The sequence below is a fragment of the Heterocephalus glaber genome, unplaced genomic scaffold (assembly GCF_053883595.1).
Source record: "Heterocephalus glaber isolate CG9 unplaced genomic scaffold, H.glaber_assembly_v1.0 deba00001481, whole genome shotgun sequence".
NCBI lineage: Eukaryota > Metazoa > Chordata > Mammalia > Rodentia > Bathyergidae > Heterocephalus > Heterocephalus glaber.
Genome location: NW_028258317.1, coordinates 64,955,998 through 64,964,926, shown reverse-complemented (window position 1 = coordinate 64,964,926; position 8,929 = coordinate 64,955,998). Strand labels below are relative to the sequence as shown.

Below are 8,929 nucleotides of genomic sequence, written 5' to 3'. Positions count from 1 at the left end.
TATGCTGACCTCTACCTTCTCCAGCGAGGCAAACAGGGACTCTTTCTAAAACATTCGCTGGAGTTCCTTGAAGATAGTGCCTCCACAGAAATGCTAATTGGAAAACCAGTTTTCTTAAGAAAGGTATTATTCCTTGAGGCAGGCTGTTTACATTAATCAACATTTCTCTAATACTTCTCAATGTTTTGTAACACTCTTTCAAGTGCCAATTGTAGCTTGCCAGTTCTTCTGAAGTGCGGAGGAAAACTAGAACGGGAACTCTGTTCCCTCCGGGCTATTTCTGTCCTGGTGAAGCTGGAGCTCTTTCTATCATTTTCCTTTTACATAATCATTAGTTACTCGGAGGGAGAACTGATTAGTGCGTGAGTGAGAAGTCTGGCTTTCCCTGTGTTTCCATATTTGCCTTCCTTTCAGGCAATCAAGTTTTTCTCTAGAAATTGTGGATTTAATTTGTTCACACACAAGCTAGAATCTGCTTACCTGAGGGACACAGTTTTCCCTCCAATACACAAAATGGTGATAAGAAAAACAAAAGCAAACTAAGTGTGACTGAAGGAAATAATTGATGGCTGGGGTGTTCCACCTGCCTTCTTTCCTTTTCGCAGTGCTTCCCAAGAATTTATTATCCCATAATAAATAGGGTAGACCCCTTTTGGGGGGGGGGTCGAACTCGGAACCTTGCACTTTCAAGGCAGGCGGCCGCACCACTGAGCTAAATCTCCTGCCCTTGGTTAGACCCTTTATATCTGCTTGTATTTTAATTCAAGGATTCAACCAATTGTGGATTAGAAATAGTAAAAGCAGCAATGACAGAAGCAAACCTGCACCAGGTCCTGGTGGTGCATGCCTGCAATCCCAGCACTGCAGGGGCTGAGACAGAAGGATCTTCAAGAGTTCAAGGCCAGCCTGGGCTAAATTGTGAGCCTTGTCTCAAACTGCCTCTGCCAAAGTAATAATAAAGTAAAAAAGGGCTGGAGATGGGATTCTGACAGGAGAATGCGAGTTCGTTCCCTCTGAAAGCCGTGCCATTTTATACAGGGACCAGAGCCTTTGTGGATGCTGGTACCTAACAGGGCCTTAGGAACCATCCCCTTGGGTTTGTGTGCCTGGGTAATTCAGGTGAGGAGGACATCAGTGTTCAAGATTTAGTGCTATTTTTACTTCTTTTCAAGATTAATATTTAAACCTTAGCACACAGCACAATAATCTGTTATGAGCATCATATTTCAAAATATTAAGAAAATTTAAAAATCAAACTAATAATTTATGCATCACTGCTGGGCTCAAGTATTAAAAAGGCTAGCAGAACAAGTATGCATAAAAATTTAAAAATTAAATTTATTTGCTACTGCCTTTTTTTTTTTTGGTACCAGGGATTGAATTCGAGACCTTGCATTTGTGAGGCAGGTGTTGGAACCACTGAGCTAAATCCCTGGCCCATGCCTTATTCTTAACAAAGAAACAGTTCTGCCTTTATTTTATAGATTTTCTGGTTATTCTGAGCTTCAATTTTTTTTTTTTCTTTTTAGTGAAACTGGAGATTCAACCCAGGGCCTTTATGTTGAGTTACATCTCCAGCCCTTTATTTTTTATTTTGAGACAAGGCCTCACTAAATTGCTAAATTGCTCAGGCTGGGCTCAAACTTGCAATCCTCCTGCCTCAGCCCCCCAGAGTACTGGGATTATGGACATGTGTTGTCATGCCCAGCTTCATACTTTTTTTTTCTTTTTTTACTAGAAACATCGTAAATCATTTTTTCTAGATGTTTTTTCTTTTTTTGTCACCGGAGATCGAACTCAGGACCTTGCTCTTTCGACGCAGGCAGAGGAACCACTGAGCTAAATCCCTGGCCCTATAAATCATTTTTTAACTCATGAAGCAAATTCCATTTAACACATGAGATTATGCAGACAATGAAGTTTGAATTGTTTTCCCAAAACGTTTTATTGTGAAAATTTCAAACAGAATAAACAATAAAACAAATAGCTATAAACTATCCCCAAATCTTAGAGGTGTAGACACACTGTCCAATTTGCGTTCTCATTCTCCCATGAGATGCATTGTTTATTTGCAGTGATAGGAGTCACCCGTCTCATCCTTTATCATTCACTGTCTCAGAACAGAACTGCCCAGCCTTTTCACATCCAAGGAGCACCACAACCTGGTGTGATGTCGCATCCTGTAATCTCGGCACTTTCAAGGCCCGCCTGGGCCGAACAAGGAGATCCCTGTGTCAAAAAACCCAAACCAAAAACAGCACTGTAATTCCTCATCACCTTGTAACCGGTCCAGAGCAAAACTGTCGAGTAACAGGCTCCATGGTTTTAGGACTCACTCTGCAGTCCAAAGTGGCCTCTTTAAGGCTTTGAACTCCCAGCGGTATTCCGGCCCCAGCCTCTCAAGGTGCTGGGATTGCAGGTGTTCATCACCATGCCAGCTCCATAGTTTTTTTGATCCAGGAGCCAGCAGGACTCACACATTGCATTTAAATCCTATTGCTTTGTTTTTAAGGATAATCTTTCTTTACTTTTCGTTTTTGAGACATGGTCTCACTATGTCATTCAGGCTGGCCTTGATGTCACTTTGTAGTCCTGGTTGGCCTCAAACTCAGAGCTACCCACCCTCCTGCCTCAGCCTCCCTGAGTGCTGGCATTACAGATATACACCACCACGCCCAGCAACTTTTTTCATTTTTCTCTTTCACATTACATTGTTTGGTTGTTTTTTGGCAGTGCTGGGAATCAAACCGAGCCTTCTGCATGCTAGATAAGTGCTCTGCTGCTGAGCTCTATCAGCTGACAATGCCTTTGAAAGCACCCAGATACTTGTCTCCTGTAGTGTCCCAACATTCTGTATTTATGCCACTTACCTTGTCTACGCCCAAATGTTCTGTTTTAGTAACACGAAGGTATCTGGAATACACTTACCTGCTAGTGCCCTTCCCACCTCATGCCTCATCTGCCTTCAACTAGAGAAACACCCTGGGATCACTGAGTTGTTGAGCCCAGGTTTTAACCCTGCTAAGACCTTGCCAGCTACAGGAAGAAGCATCGTTTATGAGATTTAAGGTGTGAGGAAAGTTGTCCAGAGTGCTGTGATTTCCTTGGCAATCCCTTAGCTTGCAGCAGAGGTGGGGCACTGGGAGGGCTCAGAGATCTCTGGTCTGCTCTTCTCAAATGAATGTGCAGTAAGGAGCCCGGAAGGAGCTTCCTGTAATGACCTTCCCTGGATGTCTATTGAACACCCTTTAGTTTCTGTCCTGTTAAATGCTAACCTGGAAGAATAAGAGTGGATTATCCCAGCTTTTATCAGACCTTAGAATGGGTTGAAGGTTGGAGTGTGTGTGCACGCAGAAGACCCATTATCATGGTCACAACTCTAGGCAGTACTGGGTCAGGTCCCCAAACAGGGACTGTGCTGTTCCAGGTCACCTTGCAGGGTCTAAGCAGAACCTGAACTATTTCAAGGAACTCACCATGAATCTGTTTTACTGGTGTGAAAAACCCACATTAATTAGAGTACTTCAACACAGAGGAGTGTGCCATCCTTAGGTGTTAGGTGGAAAAGAACATAGGACAAGGACATTTATATCTGCACTTTTTGTTTTGCTTTGTTTTTTGAGACAGGGTCTCCCTATGTAGTTCTGAGTGGCCTGGAACCACAATGTAGGCTGGCCTCAAACTCCTGGCACCTGCCTCAGCCTCCCAGGGGCTTGGATGACAGGCCTATGCCTGTACACCTGGTTTATATCTATGGTTCTGTGACTACTTATAAACACATGCTACTTGGGGCTGATACATCCCTGGAAATACAGAGTTAAATAAACACAAGTTTAGCCCTGGGTGAGGTGGTTCTGTATGCCAGACACAGTTTTTAAAAACATGATTGACCAGCTAGCAAGTTTATCCACTTAGTGCCTCAAATTCTTACACAGTTTATTTGAATACCAAGTAAATGGCTAATCTCCTACAAGTTTTGGGGCTTTAAGAAGGTAAGCAAATGGGTAGGCTGTGAATGTAAACAATGTATTTCCTCCCAGACCCATCCGTTTCTCCTTCCCTCCTTTCCTGATCTCCAGCTTCTGGTTTCCAAGCTTGGTCTCTTGTACCCTGTAAAGTGCTGCAATTGCAAAGGAGACATTTTTAATTATAAGTACTACAGTAATAAATTCAAGTACACTCATTTATCATAAAGGGCCTTCCCATCTGCCTCTAAAGTATACTTAAAAATGCCGTGTATTTGATAACATTAGCAGCAAGCATCTCAGATATGCTAATGTGCAGCACTGTAGACGTTGCCCCTCACCCTGGAAGACACCCCAGTGATGGTTCCAGAAAAAGCACGTTCATCTCTGAGTCTGGAACGCCTGTGTGGTCTCCTCATTTATCTGCACTCCAGTCCTTGGGGAACCCTTAGAAAGCCCTCTAGGCAAAGGGAGGGATTAGCGAACCAACGCTCTGCTCTTTCCACACAGCCAGGGAAGGGAAAACAACTTCTCCAAGTCCCACAAGTTCTTCTGGCCGCTGTACAAACTGTTCTTGAGCAGGGAGAGTTTCCAAAAGCCCTAATTAGCAACTCACAGCAAACATTTCTTTGCATTAGCTAATGATCCAGCTACACTTGTAAGCAAACAGAACCCACACATCTAATCAATGCTGAAAAACCAACCAAATGCCTATTAAACATCTGGATGTAATTTTCTAGTTAGAATAAAATGAAAACATATGCAGGTTCCTTTGATCTGTGTCTTAACAAAGAAATTGTTGCTACAAAAACACACTGGTCAGTCAACGTGTCATTTTCATACAGTCTGCTAGTTTCTCTTCAAATGCTCCCAGTTTAATTTAGCCGGTTTCCTGCAATCTCTAATTTTACCATATTGTGTGAAACCACAAGAGATTCTTTGGATGTGATTTTATTTGAGGTTTTACTGCTGCATGGATCTGCTACTGATTGTTTTTCCTTCTCTGCCTTCTCTCTCTACCCTCCTCACCTCCACTCAAGTTCATCTCATTGGGTTTTTGGGGTAATGGAGTGAAGGAGGAAATGGCTATAAAGCAATGCTACGAGCATTTCTTTTGGGCCCTACACTCTTAGGCTGAAGAAATCTCAAGTTTTGCCAGGCTTGGTGGTGCATGCCTGTAACCCTACCAACTGGCAGGCTGAGACAGGAGGATCCCTAGAGCCTGGGCTACATAGTGAGTTCAAGGCCAGTTTGAACTATGCAGTGAGCCCATTTCAAAAACAAAAACAAAACTCCCCAAAACAAAAAGTGAAACAAAGTAAAATAAACCCAGAGAAAGAAAACTCAGTTTAAAAAAAAAAAAAACACTCCAAAAAAACCCCCCACTCAAATGAGGAAATGTTTGAGCGCTAACTCAAAAGAGAAAATGACAAAACTGGTCTTTAAAAAATTTCTATAATTATTTAAAAAATAGAATTAAAAGATGCATAATTTCTTTAAAAAAAAATTTTGGTACTGGGGTTGAACCCAGGGCATTTGCAGTGAGCTATATCCCCAGTCCTTTTTTTTTGAAATAATTATTTAGAGACAGGCTTCTACTAAGTTGCTAAATTGGCCAGGGCGGGCTCCAATCTGCAATCCACCTGTCTCACAGCCTCCTAAAGGGCTGGGATTATAGGTGTCTACTACCATGCCTGGCTAAAAGGCATAATTTCTATGATCAGCATTCATGTATTTTCTTATTATGTCTAGTACCTATACTATGTAGCATTTAGTTTCGTAATTACTTGTTAAGTTAAAAATTTGATAATCACTAACAAATATGTAAATATACATGTATATATACCAAGATAAAATAAACAAAGGCAGGCATGGTGATATATAACTGTAATGTTAGTCCTGGGAAGGTTGAAGCAGGAGGGTGTTGAGTTCAAGGGCAGCTCTGGACACACAGATAGTGAGACCCTGTCTCAAAAAAAGTCTTTGTTTCTTTTGCAGAAAAAGGATACTTTCTTCTTTTTCTTTTTTGCTCAAGACTATTTCCTATGGAAGCAGTGTACTTAATATTATTTCCTGTACAAACATCACTGGCATGTGAATTTGTTAAAGCTAAAGAAGAATATGGTTACCAAAATTATAGATTTCATGAGTAGGACTATTTTTTAAAAATAGGCTGTAGGCAATCTGCACATATATTATTTATTTAAAATTAAGATTAAAGCTGCTTGATTGTTTAAACACCTCATTTGTAATACAGTTTGATGAGTTTTGTAGTGTAATTATTACAGCATGACAATCACCAAAAGTATGACCTTGACAAAGGACTGAGCCTTCCCCCACTCTCAAGGATATTCAAATGAGAATGAATGACACCTTCAAAAACCACCCCTCTTTAAATATATAATTAGAGGGCCACGTGGTGAAATCTTTATGTGCCTTCTTTTTTCCATAGTACTTTTTTCTTTCGGCGGTACTGGAGACTGAACTCAGGCTCTTTAGAGTTATGTCCCCAACACTTTTTTTCCCTCGGTTTTTTATTTTGAGACAGGGTATGGCTAAATTCCTAGGCTGGGCTCCAAGTTGTGATCCTCCTGCCTCCGCTTCTAAGAATGCTGAGATTACAGGTGTTTGTTACCTCACCAGGCTTCCACACATTGCATTTTAAGGAAATCAAAAGGCTTGGCCTGGTTTTGAACTCTACTGGTAAGGAAGCACGAGTTAAAAGAGTATTTCTAAGTTTTACTCATAGCAAACTGGGAAATACGGTTGAGTGAACATATTTTCTGTGAAGTTATTAGGGAATAAAGAAACTGTGTTAAAACTCACTCGGACGCTTTTGCTCCTGTTCCCAAACATCCTGTTTAAGTGCCAGCGTGTGCCTGTAAGTCAGGGTACACCTACCACTGAATTAGCTTTGGAAAGCCAGGGGGAAGTCCCGGCTGGTGGAGCGGTGTCAGGGTGTGCACTCCCAAGGCGCGCACACTTTCTTCGAAGTGTGGAGCTGAGCGGACCACGCCCACAGATGGCAACGGTGGCCTGTCTCTGCACAGTGACCTCAAGAGCACAGGTCTCCCAAGGACAGAGCTCTGTGCCAGTGGATCATGGGATTCCAAAACGACCTGAGTGTGCAACCTGCGCCCACCATCACCAAATTTAACCAAGACAAGGGGCAGCTCCTTTCTAGTTCTGGTGTAGCAAAACCCCTTTTTCAATTCCACTTAATGAAAACACCCCAAAGCTACCATGTCGAACTTGTTTAAGAACTTACTATGGCCTTCAGACTGGCTAAAATCGCTCTTTTATTTTTCATCTATAATTGATATCTGCGCTTGATGCAATTATAGACAAATCAATATCATACATATTTTAAAACTCCAGTAGAGAACTGTATTATCTAAAATGATTCTTTTAATATTTCAAAGAAAAAATTTTTGTGAAAGCATAACTTTGAATAAAACCTGACGGGGGGGGCGGCGTAGCTCAGAGGTGCAGTGCTTGCCAAGTATGGGCTAGGCCCTGGTTCAATCCCCAACAGAGAAAACTAAACAAAACTACCCCCCCCAAAAAAACTCCAATCAAAACAAACCTTCCCAAAAGTCTCGGAAGGAAAATAATGGGAATGGGGGTTATTATCAATACCAAACAGTTGTTAATTAGGTTCCCACGTAAGATGAACATCTGTGGAAGATGTGCCTCTTTTCCGCAAGAAGTAACCAACATTTGGGTACCACGTTAACATTCAGTCCCCGCTTTAGTAAAAACAGCTCCCCTAAAAGTGTTCTTTAAAGCAAAGTACACACGGGGCGATTCCCAGGAGTGGATTCTGAGAAACAGACAAAACCAGAGACCCTCAACCTTGAGTTGTACAACATGTGTCTTCCATGGAGGCCTCAAAACTCCTTTTAACTCAATTCCCAGTAAACAGCAACCCGGAGCGCCACTGACCCAGCGCGCAGCCGGCTAAGAGCGCGTCCTAAACCACGGCCGGGAGGGTGGGGCAGCCCTTCAGGTCTCCCGTGGTCTCTTTGTTCCCAGGAAGTGGGAAGAGGCTCCGGTCTGGCCGTTGAGAGGCTCAAGCGTTCGGCCAGACTCTTGGGACGAGGACCCGGCTTCTCGCGTGGCCGGCGTCTTCTCCGCGCGGGCCGGGGACGCGCGTACCCACCACCGGCGGCGCCGTGGGGCCCCTCTCCGCCCACGCAGGGCAGGCCGAGCTTTCCGCTCAGCCGCTAGACTCTTCCACGACACCAGCCCCAAGGCGGGGCGGCGGGGCGGCCGGGGTCCGCGTGGCAGCCGCAGCGCCGCTCTCTCACGCACTCCCACCCGGCATAGCCCATGCCTCGCGCAGCGGGAAGCGGCTGCTCGGGGAGAAACATGCCCGAGACCTTGGGACGTCACCCCACTCACAGAGCCGCGCTGAGGTGGAAATCACTGAGAAGTGCCCCCGGCCCAACCCACGCGGGCGTCGGAGTTACTTTCGCTGCGATCGAATGGTTTTCCTCGCAGGGAAAAGTGAACAAGTGGATCCGGTGCACTCCAGCCAGCAGCCCCGCGCCGCACGCCGCCACACTCCCCCCGCGCGCGCCCGCGTCTCGGCGCCCCACGTTACTTTGATTGACAGCCCGGCCGCACCGCTCTCCTTCCCACCGACCTTCCAATCCTCCGCGCCAAGCTGCGCGTCTCGCCGCTTCCCATTGGCTGCCGGCGGCGTCCCGCGGCCCCTCCGGAGCTGCGCCTCCCCGAGCCGGGAGGACGCGCCGGGCGGGGGAAGGGCGGGGTGGGACGGGGAGCCGGGGAGACTGCCCAAGCGGGAGGGGTCCGCGGGGCTGACCGGCCGGTGCGGCGCGGCCATTGGCTGAGGGCTTCAGTGACGTCAGCACCCCACGTTGGTTTGAGCATACGCGATTGGCTGAGGCGGCTCGGGGCTCGCGGCCCCCGCCCGCGCCGGGCTGGGCGGGGCCGGCGAT

General features: G+C 45.3%; 1 long non-coding RNA gene across 1 annotated transcript; it reads right to left on the bottom strand.

Annotated features, from left to right (window-relative positions):
• Nucleotides 1–1,920: 1,920 nt before the first annotated feature.
• On the bottom strand, nt 1,921–8,607 carry LOC101723548 (uncharacterized). Its single transcript, XR_205999.3, has 2 exons — nt 8,370–8,607; nt 1,921–4,120 (listed from the first exon to the last, which is right to left on the bottom strand). It is a non-coding gene; the product is annotated as an uncharacterized LOC101723548 (long non-coding RNA).
• Nucleotides 8,608–8,929: the final 322 nt, after the last annotated feature.